At 39.2% G+C, this 22,260-nt stretch overlaps 2 long non-coding RNA genes and 1 pseudogene across 9 annotated transcripts; all 3 read left to right on the forward strand.

Moving 5' to 3' along the window:
- The first annotated feature begins 1,852 nt into the window (after nucleotides 1-1,852).
- LOC120295723 lies at nucleotides 1,853-8,553 on the forward strand. 8 transcript variants are annotated; one of them, XR_005553050.1, is made up of 8 exons: nucleotides 1,853-2,620; nucleotides 2,797-3,146; nucleotides 3,680-3,841; nucleotides 4,895-5,100; nucleotides 6,474-6,613; nucleotides 6,804-6,970; nucleotides 7,394-7,585; nucleotides 8,053-8,553. It is a non-coding gene; the product is annotated as an uncharacterized LOC120295723 (long non-coding RNA). The 8 variants fall into 8 exon arrangements; XR_005553048.1 differs by lacking the exon at nucleotides 8,053-8,553 and adding an exon at nucleotides 7,686-8,017 and having other exon boundaries at nucleotides 3,660-3,841; XR_005553043.1 differs by lacking the exon at nucleotides 8,053-8,553 and adding an exon at nucleotides 7,686-8,017.
- A 7,003-nt stretch (nucleotides 8,554-15,556) lies between these two features.
- On the forward strand, nucleotides 15,557-18,299 carry LOC120295555 (annotated as a pseudogene).
- A 383-nt stretch (nucleotides 18,300-18,682) lies between these two features.
- LOC120295564 lies at nucleotides 18,683-20,326 on the forward strand. The gene is made up of 2 exons (XR_005552942.1): nucleotides 18,683-18,869; nucleotides 19,146-20,326. It is a non-coding gene; the product is annotated as an uncharacterized LOC120295564 (long non-coding RNA).
- The last annotated feature ends 1,934 nt before the right edge of the window (nucleotides 20,327-22,260 follow it).

The raw sequence follows: 22,260 nt of genomic DNA on the forward strand, positions 1-22,260 counted from the left end.
GAACCAGTCTTAGCAACCATTTGAACGAACCCAAGTTCCATGTGCATAAGGCCTATCAGCCTAATTCCCGGACTTTTAAGTTATCGCTATGATTTGCCGAGTAATTAAGAAAAGTCAACATTGTCTGGTCACTCCAAAATCTTATAAATGCATTTATAATTTCATGTTTGTTGCAATGCATTATCTCTAGCCTTAGTCTTCAATCAACTTGTATAAAGGCATCAATCAACCCCTCTCTATTTATGTCACTAATGAGATCTTGACTTCTCATGATTTGTGAGAATGAGGGAAGTCTGGAAATTTCTTCTTTAAGGTCATAACTCAATGCAATCACATTCATTGTGTCATTTTTTTTCAATATGGCAGGTACAATTTCCTCAACTTATGTGGATGGATCTTTCCCACATGGACAATTTAAGCAAAATATGGACTGACGGTCCTCTAGAAACTCTGACTTTTGATTGTTTATGGAAAGTGAAGGTTCTGAATTGTAAGAGCCTTGAAAATTTGTTTCCATATTGGGTGGCTACAAGTTTAACCCAACTTGGAAAACTTAAAGTGAAGTCTTGTGAGATCGAGGAAATAGTCGCTAGTGGGGATGACACTCCACGCTCCAATACTACTCAAGATCTTTTCCCAAAACTAACCTCTCTGGTGTTACATGACATGCCACGACTCAAGAGCTTTTGTCCTAACTTGCCTTTGAATTTGCCATTATTGAAGGAATTACGAGTGACTCATTGTGAAAAACTGAGCATGTTATCCTTTGTGGCATCCATGAACAGATGGGCTCAAAGAGATGATCAACAAGACCTTTCAGATCAAGAAGCACACTCTTCATTTGAGAGGGTATGATTATAGTTGCTCTCCCTTAGTTTCTACTTTGTTCTTTAAAGCAGTCACTAATATCATATCCATTGCATATCATGTCGCGTTATGATGTTATAGAAAACATGATCTCCCCTACCTATTAGTTTGTTGACAACATTAAGATATTTCTAATATCTTACGTACACTTCCATTTGTGGACATGCATAAGATATTCCATTACCTAGAGTTACAAAAAAATTTACAGTATTCTATTGATAACAAAATATATTCCTAATCTAACCTAATGGTGCTCTTGGGCGACATCAATAAGGATTTGACAAGAGGTCCTCTCCATTATTGACACGTGTTGCACACTTGAACTTTTCTTCTCTATTTCATTTTCTACAAACTCTAAAAAAATCAATTCAAACAATTTTTTTTTTATAACAAAAATAACATTAGTACCTTAGTGCACTATTTTCTACTGTATTTTTTAATACCCTAGTCATCGTGTTATCTGTTATAATACTATAGAAAACTAGAATCCCTTTCCTATAAGTTTGCAAGACAACATAAGATATTTCTTATATCTTAAGCATACTTCTGAATTTATGGACCCCATATGTTTTAGTGACATCTTGAGTGCATCCCATTACATAAGATTCCAAAGAAGATAAATTTTTGTCAACAAGATAAGATATTCCTTACAAAAGATGAATTTAGTGAGTGCATGGATCTTGAATTTAGATTCACTCTATCCACTTGACCAGACCAACCTCTACATGAGACTTTTAAAAGCTTGAGTCTTGAACACAAGGTTCTTGAGATATAATGAACTTTAAGAAGAGGACCACCTTCCATGCGAATCATCTTAATAGGTTTACCTTTTACAACACATGATTTATTGTCGAAACTTTGTTGAATTTACTTCTCTTGTTGTATTGGCAATTCGACAGGACTTTCCCAACTTGGAGAGACTTTTATTAGTCGATAACAATATTCAGATGATACAAGATGGAAATTTTCGGATGACATGTTAGTAAGCTAAAAGCACTAACACTAGCATGCTTTCATGATAAAAAGGCTGCCTTTCCTTCCATATTCCTCCTGGAGAGATTTCAGAATTTACAAAGCCTTGAAGTCTTATGTAGCTCCTTTGAAGATTTATTCCCGAACGAAGGGCTTGTTGAAGAAAGGAAACATCCGGTGCTTGAAAATTTAAGAAAACTTAAGTTGAACAAGCTACACAACTTAAAGTGTGTGTGGAGAGAAGACTCGTTAGTGTCAAAAATTCTTCAAAGCATCGAAACATTTAAGGTTTGGGATTGTCCCTATTTAACAACAATATTTCCAACCGAGACATCCTTCCAGAATCTAACAAATTTAGTGGTGAAGAATTCCTCTGGATTGGTACATCTAGTAACGACTTCAGCAGTCACAAATTTGGTACATCTCACTTATATGACTATAATAGGATGTGAAAGAATGAAAGAAATAGTGGCAGATGATGGAAACAGAGAAGGAAAAGTGATTTCTTTTGAAAAGCTAAGTTGGTTGACACTTGAACATCTGCCAAACTTAGAATGCTTCTCTTCTATCCCAAGTTGCATCTTTAGGTTCCCATCCTTAAGGATTATTGAAGTGGAAGAGTGTCCAAAAATGAAGACCTTTTCTAAGGGTACACTAAGCACACCAAAACTAGATGATGTGTCACTGTTCAGATACAAGTGGGAAGGGAATTGGGAGAAGGGTGATGATCTCAATACAACCATACAGAAGTTAGCAGCATAAATCAATGCACATAGAATTGGTAAGATCCAATTGATGTCATTCTCTCATCCATTTTTTTTTTTTTTACTTTAGTCTTTCGGCAGCGCCGCAACTTTTTAAAATTTTTCTTTTTGTGACTTTTCTATTATTGATTTCGTCAAATCAACATCACCGTCAACCCTATCGATGGATCTCGGCTCATCCTTAACTGAACAGTAGGAAGCAAAGCGGGTCTCTCCTTCTCCTTCTCCTTCTCCTTCTTGACGCCAAAGGCTCTTTCTCCATCTTTCTTCTTCTTCTTCTTCCTCCGTGGAGCGAAATTGGGGGAAGCCTCTGCTGCCTTCACAAAGGACGGAGCAAAAATGAAGCATCAGGAATTGCCAGGACTGCGAGAAGCGAAGCTGCAATTAGCGGAGCGGAGCCAAGTAGATTCAACCAGACGCTGTCGTTGTCGCCGTCGTCACCGCCGGAGGTGGCACAACCGAGTCTGGACAGTCAGTCGTCCACTCACTTCATCAAAGAAGAAGAAGATCACACTCTCTCTCCGCATCTGCATCCGACAAATCGTAAGTTCACGTTTCTTCCGATTTTGGTGTCTTATTGCGCGTGAATTAGGGCTCTCTTCTTCAAATTCGTTCCACATTCGAGTCTAAAAACAGGAGTTACTCAAACAAGCAATATATTGCCCTTAAATCTACATCTTCTGTGCTTCCCTCCCGAGCATTGGCGAGATTTCTGCGTGTTTGACCTCTCATAGATGGAGATGATATATTGTGTTCAAGGTCTCATGTTGAAATTTCTTTAGGTAGAGATATCTCTGTAACATCAGGTACAAATTTCTATCAGGAAAAAGGGAGAAATCATGGAACTTGAAAATATTCCGAGAATTCCATGCCTTGTCAAAAATATGAAAAGTCACTTTTACGCCTTGATCGTAATATAGTCTGGACTGTCTGAGGAATCACTTGTAATCTTGATTGGTTAAGTGATGCTGGAAGGATAAAATTTATTTCCAATTTATGCTAAAATCTTTTCATAGCAAGTCAAACTAATGAAGTGTACTTAAACTATCTCTAAAGTTGTCATTTTTTAAGTACAGGCTGGTCCAAACATTCGAGCAGATTGAGGCATCCGGAGCTGGTTTTTTATGGTCCCATGCGCCCAAGGCCTCTCACTGCTCTTACATCGGCCAACAAATTTCAAATGGAGCATCCCTTTTTCAAAGGTGGTGAGGAGGCCCTCTTATGTTTACTTTGGCTTGGTATGATCCCACGCTCATTGACCCAAACTCGCATGTCTGAAAATCAAACATATGGATGCTGTTTATATTTTGCTTATACTCTAGTTTATTTCCAAGTTGACTTAATGCAGTAAACAACATGACATGTTATATTCCTTGAAGTGTTCATGGGTATATGTTTAAAACCAGGTATATGTCTTAACAATGGAGTAATTGAAGCAGGGGAAACAATGAAAGGACAGTTAGTGGGACTTAAACTGGTGGTCGAGGTTTGAAAAATAACATTTGTCCCCTTTTTGTGAATACATGTGTTGGAAAGCAATTGCTGAGGCAAGTCCAAAGAATTAGAATCCAATTCCTCTTATATGGAGGAACTTGACAATGTTATTCAATGTTGTAAAAGTAGAATATATATGTAAATCACACGAGGAGACTAGTTGATACGGACAAGCAAATTGCAAAGAATGTCGCTACCTCCATAACTAGAGGGAAAGACCTGAAAGATAAGGGGGTGGCTAGTTATGGTTCTGAAATTTCATTGTAGATCTAATGAGTGATAATTTTGTTTTCAAATAGGAGATACTATTTTATTTTGTTACATTAATCGGAAATTTGAGAAAAAAAGATGAGTTTACTCTGTCAAATTGATTCAGTATTTTGATAAAATTTGAGTTGCGCTTGAAATAATTGAACAGCTTAGATTAAAAATTTTCACTTCCATCCGTGTTCCGGTCATTGATGTCTTTGCCTTTTCCCCTGCTCTTGTGGTTTGTGTGGCTTAAATTCATCATTTCAAATATATATGGGACATGGAAGGCTTTTTCTGGTCATGTACCCTATTGCACCTAGGAGCGTATATTTTGTCATTTGACTTTGGGTTGCAGTCTGAGATTGTCTACTATCATTATAAGGTTTATTGTCAATTAAAACTCCTAAAAGTAGCAACTACTGCCTTATATTCACGCTGTGTGATTAGATTCTCTCATTAGTGTATGCTTATGTTTTGGTCTTTCTTCACCATAAGTTGGTTTTCAACCACATAAATGAGGAGACTACTCCTGTTCAATTCATCAGGCAACATAATCAGGAAAACAAGGTAATTGCAACTCTCAGGTATTCAGACAGGTCGTGGACGGTGAAGCTCAGGAGCCATGGACTTTTTTTTCGCTGCTTGACACCCAACTGCTAGAGAAGCTCGTTTGCATTTAAGAGATGTTTGTGTGTTCGAGCTCATTGATAGGGGGGATGTGTGTTTAGAGTCTACATTTCCACTAGTACTGGTAAGGACTTGGTTTACATTGACCGAAATGAATTTTGGAAGTGTCACTTTAGATAGTCCAAAATAAATTCAGTATTCATAGTTATATCTCTTTGTTTAGTCTTGGTGAATCAATGAAGTGTACGTCTTCCATTCCCATTGGGTTTGTGAGTTTCACAATAATCCAGATGCACACTCATTAATGCTACATCCCAAGTCTAAATTAACCAAAAAGAATGTGCTTCAATGTCAAAGCGAAAATTATAACCTAAACGCTTAGCATGAGAATTTAGAGGTGTGACTTGTTGGTTTCTAAGTTGCGCTTTTCTGCACAGTGTTGCATTCTTTTTCTTGGTCTGTCTCAAAAGTTATGAAATTTTCCTGATAAGATTTTGTATATTGATGGGTGACATTACAATTTAGGAGATGCCAAGTGTAGCTAATGTGTTTTGTCTAACGTGAAAAACATGTAAACGTTAGTAACAAGATTGGATGCATTGATTTGTAGATCGTTGTAACTTGACAGAAGGTTTACAGCAGTACCTATGAAAACTCTCCTTTTTCTTTTGTGCAAGTTGGACCAAACAATCTAAATGTCAAGTGAGCCCCCATGAGCAGTTTTGCATGGTTCCATGTTTCTGCGGCCTCCCCTGCTCTTGAAAAAACTAGAAAATTTGAATCGAAGTATCCATCTCTGAAATTGGTGATGTGGCCACTATTATCAAGGATAGAACTGCGGTGTGGCCCCTATGTCCTTTCATAATTGGCATAGCTCAACCATGATGCCTTCTACATGTTTCCCTTTAGTCGACTCTTTTCCCAAGTCGTTTTAAATTTTTCATAGGAATCACATTAGATGTTATTTTCTTTGGAGTGTTCATGGCTTTATCTGTAAAACCGGGGCAGTTTTGATTTTGAAATTTTATTTTTTAAATTTATGGATTCATAAGATTACCGATTCTAAAATGAAAGATTCTATTTTTTTTTTTTCCAGTAATCAGGTGTAAAGAAGATTACTATTATATATAGACTAAGAGGATGTGGTGGGGACGATCAGTGTTAGCAACTCTTGAACTTTTGTCATGAGAGTTAAAAAATTATGTACACTACTGTAGAGTCTACAAGCACTGTATTGTGAAATCTTAACTTCAAGTTGCAGGTTGGGATTGAAGACTTCTATTACCCAGTTAACACTATTAATTGAACTCCCTGAAACTAGTAAATACTAGCATAAATTTACATTTTGTTTGCGTTTTCCGTTTATTATTTCTTTGTATTTATTCTTTTCCTCATTATACTACATTGGTAGTGTTCCTTGTGAATTCATAAAGAAACATTCAGAAGAACTAGCAAATTGCAACTCTTAGGTATTTGAACAAATTATGGCTGGTGCAGCTCAAGACCTATCAACTCCATTATCCAGCTGGTTGGGCCGCATTTGTGAAAGAAGCTTGTCTGGATGAAGGGGATGTCCGCATGTTTGAGCTCATTGATAGGGACGATTTTATGGTCAATCTCCATCTCCAATTATGCTAGTAAGGACCTCATTTAGGTTGATTGAGATGGACATTGGAAGTGTCGCCTGCAAGTAATTCATGTCTTCTTTATTCAGCTATGACAAATCAATTGGAAGTGCACTTACTTTTAGCTTTGCGTCTCTTTCTTGACCTGCTTACAGTCTTACCAGAATTCTCCTTTTTTTTTTTTTTTTTTTTTTTTGTGCAGGTCAGAACAGATAGTCTAAATGTCCAGTGAGCCCTCTTGAGCAGCCTTTTCATGGTTTCAATTGTCCGAGGCCTCTCACTGCCCTTTAGAATGCTGGAGAATTCAAGTTAGAGTATCCCTTTTTCCAGATGGTGACATGGCCATCTTTTCTTAAGAAAGAAATAATGGTGAGGCCCAGATCTCCATTCATAACTGGCATATCTCAATTATGAATGCCACCTATTTTATATATGTGCCCTATTGTGCAATTTTTTCCTGCATTAATTTGCTTTCTATAGAAACACAGGATATATTATCTTCCTTGAAGTGGTCATGGTTATATGTTTAAAACAGGCTCCTTAACAACTAAAGGGACTAGGGAAAAACAATAAGTCAGACAGTAATCAGGAAATTACCTAGTGATAGGTGGGTGTGGAGACAAGGTCAGAGGGTTGAGACAGGCAATAACAACCATAAATTAGGAATTTAATGATTTCTAATTGAAGTATAAATTCTTCCCAAAGATGACTACTTGGTACTTTCTCTGTCTTCTAGTTTAAGTATAAATTCCTTCCAAAAATGACTACTTGGTACTTTCTTTGGCTGCCTAGGCTTGGGAAGAAGAGGCGACACGAAATGTCCAGCTTAAGCAATAGCTATTGCAACAGGCCTAGGCTTGGCATGACTAGGCTCACTGCAACAGCACGGCAACACTAATCGGGATATTGCTCCCTGGCAACAAATGGTTTACAAGAGCTACTATTGCAAGCAAGTTCAAACTTGCGATCAGAAATGAAGTGAAGGTAGTGTGGCCCTAGACCTCAAAAATTAGTCCCACCACCTCCGTGGTATGAAAAAAAGAAAGGCAGCTAATTTTTTTTTTTTTTTTTTTTTTTTTGCCAGGCGAATGAAGATCACTTTTTGTGTATATGTATCCATCTAGGATGCTAGGCGTAGCTTTTCATGTTTGTTCAATGCATATCGCGATGTGAGATTGGTGACTTGGAAATCCACCAGATTTGTGCATGTCTCTATATTGATCACACATACTTAGCGTAGAGTCTAAGAGCACAGGATTGTGATATTTTGATTTCAGATTGCAAGTTGTGACTAAAGACCATCTCATCAAGCCTTTTAGACTGCTAATACGGATCTCCGGAAATTCCAAATACTATCATAAATGTACATCTTGTTTGCCTTTTCACTTTAGTGTATGCTTACATTCCTTTGTCTTATCATACATTGGCTGGTCAAATGTCTTCATGGGCAGAGCGTTCCTTATAAATTTATAGAGACATGCAGTCAAGAAAACCAGCAAATTGCTATTCTTAGGTATTCAGACACATTGTGGCTGGTGACCATCATGAGCTATCAGCACTACGCTGTAGTGAACTTCTCTATTGGTTGGTCCAAGTTTGTGAGAGAAACTTAGTCTTGAATGAAGGGCATGTCTGCAGGTTTGAGCTCCTTGATAGGGATGATTTTTAGGTTGAATTGGGACGTGAACACTGGAAGTGTCACTTTAGGCCATATACTAGTTAGAAGCGATCTATGCCTCTTTTCTGTTGTGATGAACCGGATGAAAGTCCACTTTTATTTCTGACTGCTTTTTTCTGAACTAGTTACAATCTTATAATTTCTAGGCCTAGCCACTCCATTTATCGGATATTGTGATGAATAGCCTCGCACACATTTTCTACTTTGGGTATTTCTCTTGCGCTTGTAATGCTTTTATCATTGCCTTCTTGGAAAGGACCTTAGTTCAGCATTATCATGGTTCTGGTTATTCAACCTGGTTTCGTAGAACAAATGAAATTTATGCATTATGCCATCAGTCATGGTCACTTGATAGTTTTCAAAGATGGGAGAGATGGACTCTATACTCATGTAATTATATTTGATTAAAGTGCTTATATAGATACATTATCCTTTCAAGCAAGATGAAATATAAAACCAAGAGGGCGAATTCCTCTCGAGAAAATGGGAAGAATCCAAAGACCTCACGGACCTTGAAGATTCAGAGGGTTCCTGGCCATGTTGGAAACCATTGGCTAAACTGCATTTACCTTCTTATCTGCCTTCTACGGTGATGAATTCCTTTTCAATTTGTGAGTTTCAAAGTGATTAAATTGCACACTCATTGATGCGACTTTTCAAAATAATATGCTTGGAACCAAAAAGGACTAAGCTGCGAACGTCAAAGAGTGACAGAAGTTCCAAATTGTTCCTCAAGATAATTTGGAGGTGCGTGCACATGACATAGTTTTCTTAGTCACTCTTCAAATTTTTAAAATTTGATGAGAAGCTTTTGGTATGTTGGTTGATGGCATTGGTTTGGGTGTTCGAAGTTGTAGTCAATCAGTTATATCAATACGAAGAGCGTGCAAAATTCTGTTTTATGTTCGCACTTGTTGATTTCCAAACTATGCTGGATCTTTTCATAGTAAATCGAAAAAATTCACATTTGTGCCCATGAGAGTTCTTTTTTTAACCGGAGGTCAGACCAAACAGCCTAAATGCCCAGTGAACCCTGTTGAGCCGGTTTTTCAGTGTTTCTTGTCCAAGGCCTCTCACTGCACTTGAAAAAGCTTAAGAGAATTTGAGTCAGAATATCCCTTTTTCAAAATGGTGATATGACAATTTCTTGTCATGAAAGGAAAAGAACTGTACATTCCTCATCTCCATTCAACATTGGCATATTTCAAATATGAAACAACGTGACATGTTATTTTCGTTGAAGTATTTGTGGCCAACTGACCATCCTAATGGCCGAGTAATGGAACTTGGTAAAATGGCAATCAAAATGGTAATTGTGATACAACCTTTATGGTTGTGTGTGTCGATTCAGATTATTAACTAGTGCGTCTACCTTGAAACAATCTACTTCTCTAGTTGCTCCATCAATTTGTCTTTTGCTCCCTTTTTTAAAGTGGAAATCAAGATGTGGACTATTTATTTCAATATTTTTTTTTTTTTTATAATTTTGTTATTTTTTTTCTTTTCTTTTTTTTTTCCTGCCCTTAGGGTCGGCCAGGATGTGGGCGCGCAGCCCCTCGCCCAGACCAAGTGAGGGGGTGGAGGGTGTGCAGGGAAAAAAAAAAAAAAAAAACAAAATCAAAAAATCAAAAAATTTTAAAAAAAATAAAATATTATAAAATGTCCACATCACCTTTAGCAGTGTCATGTTAGCGCCAGCTGATCAATATTAGCATAATGGACTTAACTAACACAAATGCGAAAAAGTTTAGAATTGAATTGGCAAAAAAAAAAAAAACTATAATCAATTAGCACAATTATAATAAGTTTATGAGTTTTTTGATAATTCTCCTGACATTGTTTTCTTATTAGTGAATTTTGTCTCGCAATTCAAGGTACGAAACGGCATTGTTCTTCAGAAAAGCTTAAAAACTTATATATATTAAAATAATTTGGTGAGAACGAAATATCTTTTTTATCAAGGAATAGAAAAGGAAAAGGAAAGAAAAGCAAACAAGAAAATAAAAATAAGAAAAATTACTCTTTGCCATGCCAAACCTAACCTAAAGGTAACAAACTGTCAACGCGATACAACTTTTATTTATATCACAAGATTCTATATGCTCTTCGTCCATTTATTACTTGTCAACTTTTACGGACTTGATACATCATGACCCTTTTCCTCTTTCTTTCTTGATTCAACAATAGGGGGAGAAAAAAACACATCGGACCCTTTTCTGCAAAGATGGACTCGCGGTCTCGTCCAAATATGAAGGAATTGATTAATTGCTCATTGAATTCATATTGCTCGCATCTAATTCTATAGTCAAAAAGCTGAAGCTATGTTTCGGCATTGAGCGTGCACAACTCTTTAATTTGACCACAAGCGAAATCCATGCAAGTAGTACAGTCCGACTACCCCAACACGATAGCACACGCTCCACGGCTGAAGCATTTGCGTCGCTGTAAGAGGCACTGGTGCATTAGTTGAATCCCCCGATCGCGGTGTCAAACCTCAGATCGGTCAAGACTTGACCCGAAGCTTGTGCATAATTATTTGAGAATACGGAGGGCAATAGAAGAGAATGGGTACTGCACGCCGTTGCAATAAAAATTAAATTAAATATCTTGTAGACTTGTACATAAGCTGTGATTTTGGAAATATAAGTGTTGGGTTATAGGTATATTATCACATAATCATTAAAATCACATCGTGACCAAACTGATGTACTGATTAATACATCTGCTGAATGTGGGTAATGCATGTCAATTAAGTTACTGCATATTGTACCATTTGGTTATCTGGTTTGACTAAATTAATAGGTCACTGGTTGATTACAATGATAATTTGTTGCCTAAATTGGCTTATAAATCAGATGTTGGCCTTGGAGTCATGTTTTGCCGTATGAAACTCATGAGCAATAGTGCTTGTTGATTTGGTGTACTCTGTATTACTATTGATGTTAATTTGTGAGAGGTAATCGGGTGCATAAAAGATGTTTTATTCTCTGTTATGAGAAGTTTCTTGTGTTACTGTAATCAATGATCTCATTAGAATCTATCAAAACAGGTTCGCTATATATATATATTTATTTATATATTTATATATATGTATGATTAATTTTTATTAATGAATAAAACAATGTAATTAGCATGATATGTGATTTTGGTGATATGCTGCCCCTATCACTAAAGTTAAAATTACATGTATATGGAGTATGTGTGGAGTAAAGTTTATATCCCTGGTATGAGAGAATTTCAATGATTCAATTGAGTAGTGACCACCAAAGTGGCACGCTTGATTGGGTTTGAGAAATTTCGGTCTCGTATGATGATTAGGATGTCTCCTGATCTAATGCGTGGTCATACTCCCAAAGGAGGTGATTGTGTATTGGTTCATGGAGGGATACATGATAGTGTGGTGGAGGAGTGACCGATCCTAATGGTTCATATGCCCAAAGGTGATGAATTCACGAAGATTGGAATATATTCTCATAACCCTTATCATGTGGGGAGTATACAACTACATGTCATGTATTCTGCCCAAATGTGATTATATGATTATGCATGTAACTCTCTGGATGTGTACTTGTACGTCAAGTTACACAGTACTCACATGATGCTAATTATATATATTGCTTGGTTTTCAGTCACTTTTTCTATGATTAATAACTCCACTATTATTGAGGTTTTTACTGCTTCAAATTTTAAGTTATTGTCCATGAAGCGTTCCATTCTAGAACACTTGAAAAGAGGTTTGCCTGCGGACTGCACTGCTATAAGATGATGGAAGCCTTAGTTGCTTGAAATTATGTCTTGTCTGATATTGAAATTAGGACATATCTGCAAAGATTGTGTTTAAGTCCTAATGACATATACATCTCGTATATGATTAAAATGTTGTTTCCGAAAGTTTTCTATTTAAGGAAAATGGCAATGATAAAGAATAAATTGGTTAAAAATTAGTTTTGAAGGATGTCGTTGGAATTTAGATTCACTCGGAATTACTTCTTACGAGTCAGACCCCCACAGAAGCCCCATGAACATAAGTGTGAGTGTCATGATGTGGACAAGGTCATCCTAGAGCCCTATTTCCTCCCTTTTGGTTCTCTTTGGTTTGCTACGAGGAAACACATAAGTGTGAGTGTATGGATGTGGACAAGGTCATCCTAGAGCCCTGTTTCCTCCCTTTTGGTTCTCTTTGGTTTGCTACGAGGAAACACGCCAATTGAGTTTGGCTATAAAAAGGGTTTGTCTCCATAGTGCTATCCATCATTTATTCTTTGTTATTAGGCTAAGCCAGTACCAATTTTAGTCATTTATGACGTCACATGGATTTTTTGATAACTTCCAGAGCTTTTTCTATGAATTATTTGTTCATTAGTGTAATATGTTGTTGCCGTCCTTGCAAACCCTAATCTCATAATTTTTAATGAAATTCCCCTCCCCCTCTCTTACTATGCATGAAAAATTTTAAATTGGGATCCTCTAAGTCTACGAAATAAATTCACATTACGATAAATGACTCACTTTTTTTTTTTGTCCTCTTTCTCCTCTTACTTTGCACAGACATGTCAACCTCATATACTAGTCTTGAATATATTTCTATATGTAACATTGTAAATTTTAGGTCATGTAATTAATGGAGTTCCTAATAGTTATATAACCCGAATAAAACGATACTTATACTACTACTAATACTACTACTAGAAGTGTATTAAAAAAAGAAAAAAGAAAAAAAGTCCGAAAACCCGGATCGAACCATCCAAATTGGCCTGATAATTTTGGGCTCAAATAGTCTTGGGCCGGCCCACTTGGCCTCAAACTATCCTTGAGTTTGGGACTTGAATGATTGCCAAACTAGCCCGATTCATAGATCAGAAACTGTACATTTATATGGCCCCTATGTCAATTCCCATTCCTGCTGGTTGAGTGCTTGACTTCTCTCATTCTCCCATCTCTCACGCTGGTTGAGATCCGGCCACCGTTGAGCTGCCATTGCCACCACCGTCGAGCCCCATTTATGTGGCCATCGATCCCCACACTCACCATATGCCCTCCGTCCAAGACATCTCGCTCACTCCGTCGGTCCCTCTTCTGCTTGCTCACGTCTTAGTCTTCCTTACGCTCCCTCACTCTCTACCAGTAGAAAACAGGTACTTACTAGCTTGTTTTGATGTCCTAAGGTTTTTTTATTTTCGTACATGCTATTTGAATTTTTTATTTTAAATTTTAAAATGATAGTTAGTCATCTTTAAAAAGATGCAATTATCTCATGATAAACTCTAACCTGATATACCTGTGATAAATTTACCATCTATTAAATTTTATTGTCAAATTATTAAGTTAGATAACACGTGACAGTTGACAGAGGTATTAATTTGGGGTTTTCTTCTCCATTTGTTACAATCGTACTAGTTTATGATTTTTTGTAGTATTAATTCATTTTAACGAAAACTAACAAATAGTAAAATTATCACAAATATATCAATTTATGATTTTTAATAGTCAAAATACTAATTTGGTTAAATGTGTGATGTACCGGTTTGGGGTTTTTGTTAAAAAAATTAGTTTGAGATAAATTTATTGCATGTATACCAATTTTAGATTTTTTGTGACATTAATTCTTTATTATTTTTTTGTTTAACACTTTATTAGTTACATTTAGATAGTAGACGGTAGTGGAAAGTGGCCGTTAACGACGATTGGCACTTTTTAAGTGCTAAATGACGATAATCGCCTCTGAATTCGTCTAAAATCTAATCCGAGCTATCATCATAATTTGGTTTTTAAGGCAATCTAGATTGAGATATCAAAAGAGAAACCTCTCCCTTAAAGAATCTACAAACGTGGTAATGCTATTTTATAAACCATATTCTCTAATATCCTTATGTTCAAATGAAAATTTCGTAGAATAATAATCGACTCGGGAGAATCATTAACTACACCCAGTGCAAACTCTATTCCTCTCACAGCAAGCATGTATGAAGGCCTACTAAGAGTGAAACTAAGTCAAATTATTCATGAGTTGTTCGAGCTTGAGTTGATGATCATTTGAGAACTAATATTTAGTCGAGCTCTAACTCGAGCTACTTGAGTATCTCGCAAATTGAAAGCTTGAGCTCATCAATACTTAGCTCAATAAACTTTGTAAGACTGATTCAAAAAAATCAACTGTTAATAAAATTAAATATTAACATGCTCATCCGCACACACGTAATATATAGTATATCATCTTTTTGTTTGAATCAAGCTCCAGCATTAAACTAATGTTTGGTTGAGCTCAAATCTTGTTTTAAACATCGAGTATGAAGTTGAGTCGATCTCGAGTTTGGCATTGTAGCGGCTTGGGTGGCTCAATTAGAGACCCCTAGGCCCCAGCCGTGTTGACATCCAATTCGATTAATAAGAGTCTATGTGTCCATTGAAGCAATTAAGAATTCCGACGTGCAAAATTATCAAGAAATCTCATTGCTCAAGATTTGGTTGTGATCTTCATCACGCAAGTTTTAAATCCCCTATAATTTTCAATCCCTATATTAACCAATAGCTTAGATGATAAAAGTAAGTGAACATTAATAAATGTAGGAAATCTTCAAAAGTCACCTTTCCTAGGTCCTAGCTGTAATCTCGTGGGGGACGTAGCTTGGCTTAAAAAATCCTTGCTGCAACTTTTCTCCGACAAAATGGCACTCCAGTTCTCTCTCCTCAGTTCTATGTATTTGTTTGTTTACTGAAAAGAGGGCTTTTGCGGCAATTTTTGTCTCAATATAATTTAATTTCGGATAACCATTTGACAATTGAAAAAATCCCTCGGCCAATAAGAAATTTTTAATATCAAATGTCCCCTTTTTCGTTTTTCATATATTAACTTGGAGTGTACATAGAGAGATCCTTGATAATTTCAACTTTTTGGATTAATTGGTAAATCACTAAGTTACGTCATGCTAGTCTCTCTCAACAAGTACTTCTTATCATTTAAAAAAAAGTTCCACTTTTATTTCTCACAACTTCAAATCTTAAAAAAAAAATAATCAATTTTCCTAGGTCATTAATTGAAAAATTAACCCAATTTCATTCCAATTAATAATTATCATTATATATCATCAACATAAACTAAACAATCGATAAATGAATATCCTCTCCTTGAAGTAAATAGGGAATAAAAAAAAATCAACAATTGTTAACATCTGAGAAATTAAAAAGGGAAGAAGATCCGTCAGGTTTTCCAGTTCTTACATTTCTAGCATTCGGTCACCCTCTGCTTCTTCGAGCTCTCTCTCTCTCTCTCTCTCTCTCTCTCTCCAACCCTCGAGCCGAGCCGAGCTGCACCGCCGTATCGCGGCCTCCGACCGCCGCCGCATCCACGCCGCCGGGCCACCTCGGCGTTCGGCAGCAGCGCCGCCTCTCTCTCCGCCTCCTCCGAACACCCCCCCCGAAACCCTAGGTCCCTCGCTTCGGTTCTCCGGGATTGCTCGAAGATGGACGAGGACCAGGAGATGGAGAGGTTTGGGATGGACAACGATTACGACGATGGGCAGTGGATCGACGGGGAGTTCTACTACCGGCGGCGGAGGGAGAAGCGCGCCCAGACCAAGGACGACGTGCTCTACGGCGTCTTCGCGTCGGGGGACTCCGATTCGGACTACGACGACTCCTCCAGGAGGAAGCGGAGGAAGAACAGGGATCTCCTAGGTAAGGCCGATCTGTCGAAGCCCGTGAATTTCGTGTCCACCGGCACGGTCATGCCGAACACAGAGATTGACGAGAACTCGAAGACAGAGAATGAGGATGAAGAATCCGCTGTCGTGGATGAGGATAGGCCGGGCTAGGGGGTCTTGAGAAGAACCAACCGGGGATTGTGATACCAATTGAAGCAAAGTTGCGTCCTAAGAAGGTGTGGGTTTCAACGACTACAAAGAAACTCCTGTAAAAGCGCCTGTTGCCTCGTTGGAGCCAGAGGAAAAGAAGCCAATTACCTGACTTGCCCGGTAAGGAGAAGCTTTGGTCTAAGCAAGCGAAGAAGGCGACGCTGAAAAACAAAGCGAAATACATTACAGCAGAAGAGCTGTTGGCGAAGAAGCAGGAACAGGGTGTTGAAGTTGTGCAAAAAGGTACTTGACATGCGTGGTCCTCATGTTAGGGTACTAGCAAACTTGGAGAATCCGAATGCAGAAGAGAAGCCGAGGAAGAGTGATGTTCCTATGCCCGAGCTCCAGCACAATATAAGGTCGATTGTGGACGTAGCTGAATTGGATATTCAGAAGATCGATAGGGACCTGAGGAATGAGAAGGAGAAATTGCAAGCCGAGGCAGAACACCAGAAGAAACAGCTGAAAAATGTGAAGGAGATAATGAATACACTAGGCCGGATTGAGGAGGAAAAGTCAACGGGAACATTGACATTAGACTCGCTGGCCAAGTCTTTTGTTGACATGCAAAGAAGGTTTCCTGATGATTATAAACTTTGTAATTTACCCTGCATTGCTTGCTCATTTGCACTCCCTCTGTTTATCTGAGTATTTCAGAGATGGGATCCTCTTTGGAATTCCTCCCTCACAGGGGTTGGAAGTTGGTTCGCGGTGGAAATATCTATTGCAAGGGCAGGAATGTCTTGATATATGGGATTTGGGATCCCCTTATACCTAGTTGGTTTCAGAAGTTGTCTTGCCTGCTGTGTGAATATCAGGCATTAACACTTGGGAGGCAAGGGATCCGGAGCCAATGCTTCGATTTCTTGAAGATTTTGTGATCAGTTTCTCGCATGTGGGCGCGAAGTCAAGTTTGTCAGTTTCTTCTCAAGTGAAGGGCATTCGAAATTCATTCATTTATTTATTTGTTTCATATTAAATGAATGTTGATATGCATGACAAAAGCAAGTATGCTGGCATCTTTGCGTCGCTGTGGCATGACTCTTCCGCAGTCTCTCTCTACAAACACAGCAGCCGAGCCTCTGGCAGTGGCTTTTCGTCTTAGAATTGGCAACATCCTGGTGCTCTTGAACTCGAACTTGCTCTCCCCGCTGGATAAAGCTCGCTGATTCTCTCTTTTTATCTCTCTTCCTTGCGAGAGCTCGATACCTCATCCAAAGTGCAATCAACGGCAATGAAAATTTGGAAGATGGTGAGAGGATGGGAGAAAATAAAAGCAAAATGGAAATCAAATAGACGAAATTTGGAATGAATCGAAGACAATTCTAGAGTTCAATCGGAGATGGAACGTCCTGGTATTTGTTGACTGTTGATTGAGGAAACTCTGTGGTCAAGTTCCGCTGCCACGGCAGCGAGGCGAGCGGCATCTTCAAACCGGTAGCAACGCTTTTTGTGCTTCGATCGGTGCTGGAAGCAACAATCGTCAGAGAGCTCAGTCTCAATGAATCGTTGGTGGGTACTCCTTTTGCGGTTGGATTCTCTCTCTCCAGATATTCTCCGACCAGATGTTCTTTTGCATCTTTTCTCTCTCTCGATTTGGATTCTCCATATTCATCTCTACCAATTCAGATCTATCTCGGTTCAGATTCCTACAGTGAACGACACCATCAGATTCCACATTTTGAGTCGTGGCCACACTAATTCCACTCTGATTCTTGTCGTCGCTTTCCTGTCCTTGCACATGTCTGGACCAGATCTATATGTGGCCGGGCCATCTCGAGCTCATGCTGCCATCGCCGCCAAACCATCATCAAGGGTGTTTCATATCCAATTGAACTTCCGAGTCAAAATTTTGATTCACTCCAAAATATGTTCTGTCGATTCTAGCTGCTTTCTGTTCGCTCCCACTTCATCGCCATCTTTCGAATTCCTTTGTTTCGCCCATCTATGCCTCGCGCAAAGGGAAAGCGGGGTGGTGTTCACTGCTAAAAGAGCTTTATCTAATTGCCAAGGCTGAGGTTGGATGGATCATCATCATCTGGACAGGATCTGCCGACCCGAAGGATGAGATTCTTCGGATTCACTCCTGGCACTCCTGCCGGTCCGACGTCATTTCATCAACCAACCGCAACAGAGGGCAATCTGAGTCATCAAAGTCATATCAAAATCATCCGAAAAGATACGCCAAGCATGAAGATTGGCGGTGGTGAGCACGAAGAGAAAACAAGGAAGTTAGTCAATAAAAAATAAGTAATTTAAATAATATTATTGTAAAAATAATTGTTCATATAACTTGTAAAATTGAATAAAAGAACAACATTTTCGTTATTCACGAAAATGTTTATATATAGATTGTTATCGAAAATATTTTTAGTTGATCAATTACTTTAAGCAATAAAAGTGATTAATTTTTAAAAGTAATCTTTAAATTATCCTTTTCTATCAAAATAATCGGAGCCGGAAAATTCGAGCAGTTTTCAGGAAAAATGCCAATTGCCAATGGACTCCAGGAGCCACGGCAAGCCAAGCCAAGAAAGTTCTCATTCCAAACACTCTCTTTCAATATCATTTATGAAAATGTGCTGCAAATTTATGTAGGATGAGGAAGAGGACAATTTTGCCAACAATGTTGCCATAGTATTTGCTGCTATGGGAGTGTACACGGAAACTACACAATATCTCAAACGTGACTTGGAGGAAAATGGGTCAATGGAGAGAGTGGCCCTTTTTCCTTAATCTGGTAATATCTAATGAGCTAATAGTTAATTGTCTCGCAGATTGTTTCTTTCTGGCAATTTTTGCAAGTTCGTAGATTCAGTTTGTGACATATATCCTTGCTGATTAAAGGGTTGTATGGATGCCTGTATTTCATTTTACGAAGTTTGCTATTTTCTTTAGGCCAATGATCCAACTGTTGAATGCATCGTCACTCCACGAGTGGCGGTCACAACTGCTGAGTATCTGGCTTAAGAATGTGACACATTTATAGTGATTTTTTTTTGTTTTGTGATGTCAGAATCTCAAAATTATATCCACTATGGATGAGGATAGGCGGGGCTTGGGGTCTTGGGAAGAACCAGCAGGGGATTGTGACACCCATCGAAGCAAAGTTGTGTCCTAAGAATATGGGTATGGGTTTCAACGACTACCAAAGAAACCCCTGCAAAGGCGCCTGCTGCTTCGTTGGAGCCAGAGGAAAAGAAGCCATCACCTGATGTGCCTGGTAAGGAGAAGCTTTTGTCTAAGCAAGCGAACAAGACGATGCTGAAAAACAAAGCGAAACACATTACAGCAGAGGAGCTGTTGGCGAAGAAGCAGGAACAGGGTGTTGAAGTTGTGCAAAACGTACACGACATGCGTGGACCTCAGGTTAGGGTATTAGCAAGCCTGGAGAATCTGAACGTGGAAGAGAAGGTGAGGGAGAGTGATGTTCCTAGGCACGAGCTCCAGCACAATGTAAGGCCGATTGTGGACCTAGTTGAGTTGGATATTCAGAAGATCGATAGGGACCTGAGGAATGAGAAGGAGAAAGCTCTGAGCTTGCAAGAGGAAAACAGAATCTGCAAGCTGAGGCAGAACTCCAGAAGAAACAACTGAATAATCTAGCAACTAAATTGTGCACATGAAACAGCGGAAGCACAATCAGGGTAGAGTCTGATTCCGTTAGTTTGTACCCCACCTGATGATGCCAAATTGCGCTGAGTTAGCAGCATGCGATTGGGGAGGGGTGACCCATAGCGTCGGAGGTGTGCAAGAACATAGCTACATCCGAGGGATCGTTGCAACTGTGGACATCGAGTCGAGGCTCGGCTCGGCTCTACGTCGGTCGAAGAGAGAGTGATTTTGGTATCGGCAGAGTGAAGATTGGCGGTTAGGCGGGGGATGTTGAGCTTGGAAGCAGCGGATTGAGCCCATCGGTTTCCTTCTTGCAGTGTCAATAGGAGCTTTGGTTCTGAGTCGGAAAGGTAGAACTCGAGCACCTTAGCTGTGTAGAAGGGATTGAGCGGAGCTACGGTGGCTTGGCAATGGATTACCACTGGAAACAGGATCACAAACTGCAAAACGAACACATTTTCCAATAAGAAAACTATCACACCAGTCCCTGCGGATTGGAGATACACATACATATGCAGGATATGCAGACAACTAGTTTGTCAATGTTTAATTTCATTAAAACCATCCATCTCCTTTTGATAAGCGTTGACTTTGTTTTACGATGAATCAGTGCTTGTACGTCCCAGAAAACAACCCTTGGACCCGACAGAAAATTCTCTTCATGCTTTTGCCATTTCAATTTGTTCCTGTTCAATTTGCACCATGCGCTCGCAAAAATTTCATGCCTCAAATGCAATTTTTTTCAGTAGAAACCGATGCCATTTCTGTCTGTGTGTTCTCGAAGTACTGTAAAACTCCAAGAAACATCCACCTCTTTCTTTTCCAAGCTATTTCCCAGTCGATGTTTCGCAAGTCATTGATCTCATCATTAGAAATTCATCGTCACCGCAATCTTCCAGATATTGTGTTCTCGAATTTAAATGGCATCATCCGTACTCGCGAACAGACCGAGATGACACAGACATACCTCGATGTTGTTGAGGAAAGTGAGGGCGACAGTGTCGGTGCAAGGCAGTGATGAGCGCGGTGGCGCGGTTGACAAGCTCTTGCAGCCGCATGTGCGTCAGGTCGAGCTCCTTGCAGGCGGAGACGGCTCTCTTGTTGGGGAAATCCGACGTTGCCTTCTTCAATAGGTCCATGAGCGTAAGTTCTCCCATCGCTAACCACAGGGAACGAATTGACGGGAATTGGGTTCAGCCGAAATTGATCCCCTATCGAACTGAAGAGGGGCACGACAATCGCTTGGCAAGATGAGAATGAAGGATCGACAAGAATAGGAATTCGCACAAAGGAGAATGGGGGAAACTGGAGCGTTCGATGACGGAGGAGGAGGAGGAGGAGGGAGGAGGGTTGCGTATGCATATGGCAGAGGGAAGTTGGTACAATTGAGGTGGCTCGTTTAAGGTGGCGACTGAGACTTAACGGATCAAAAGCTGGAACTAGTCTCACTAATGTCTTCGCGAGAAAATATTCAGTAAACTAATGATAGCCACGTCATCAATACATTTGTCGATTCAGTGGACGACAAATGGCACTATGGGGCCCGCTCTATCAGCAAGTCTGCAAGTCCATTCTGGACGACAAAACAAATGTCATCCAAATTTGAGATAAGAAATGAAAACCACAGCATCAGAAAAGGTCATCGCCAAAGGATTAAAATCCAGTCCAAGTTTGGGGCAATGGCGATTCTGACGCTCTATTCTTTGCATGCGCACACGCAGATCTCGCGCTCCTTTACAACAGATTACACATTCAAAACTCGATTCTGTTCATACAGAACACTTTTAACTCGAACCAGAGAGATCAGCATGCCATGAGACAGCAATTTTCAGGTCATTATTCGAGCATATGAGACAAGAATCATAACACCATTTGACAAATGAGCATCCTATTCCGACAAAGTCGGCCATAATAAGGCTTCGATAAGTTGAGAACAAATCCAAGTTATGTAATATGATTTTGTAGTTCGAGGATTGAATCGAATTTACGTACTGATCTAGTTCGAGCATTTCACCAAACACCTGATACGCATTTTGATCAAGGAGTTCATACGCAAATACAAACCGACGATTTACTTTCAGATCCTCACAACAACAGTACGAGTCCGAGTTTTTAATTGAGCTTCAATCTCAACTGATTTACTCACAAACATTATTACCTAAAGCTCACGGGCTCTGTTTCGTTCATAAGCGGCAGAAATAGAGTGTGTGGAATTTAGCTTGATGACATTTAAGTTTTTGACCTCGGACTGTGATAATATCACTAACAAAGCTCCTGGTGGTGTCGACGTCGATGATCGGGGCCGGCCAAAGCGGAACAACCAAGGTTCGTGAACTTGCGAGCGTCCTGACCAGAAAACAGAGCAGAACAAGAGTTGGCCTTGCTACAGTGAAAACGGCGATAGGAGCAACTACGGTGGCAGCTAACAGTGTCTGGAGGATGACGGAGAAGGAGAACCGATGAAGAAGCCTCTAGAATTCCTGAGAAAGAGAATTGCTTCGTCAGCTTCAGCGTAT

The sequence above is a fragment of the Eucalyptus grandis genome, chromosome 7 (assembly GCF_016545825.1).
Source record: "Eucalyptus grandis isolate ANBG69807.140 chromosome 7, ASM1654582v1, whole genome shotgun sequence".
Taxonomy (NCBI): domain Eukaryota; kingdom Viridiplantae; phylum Streptophyta; class Magnoliopsida; order Myrtales; family Myrtaceae; genus Eucalyptus; species Eucalyptus grandis.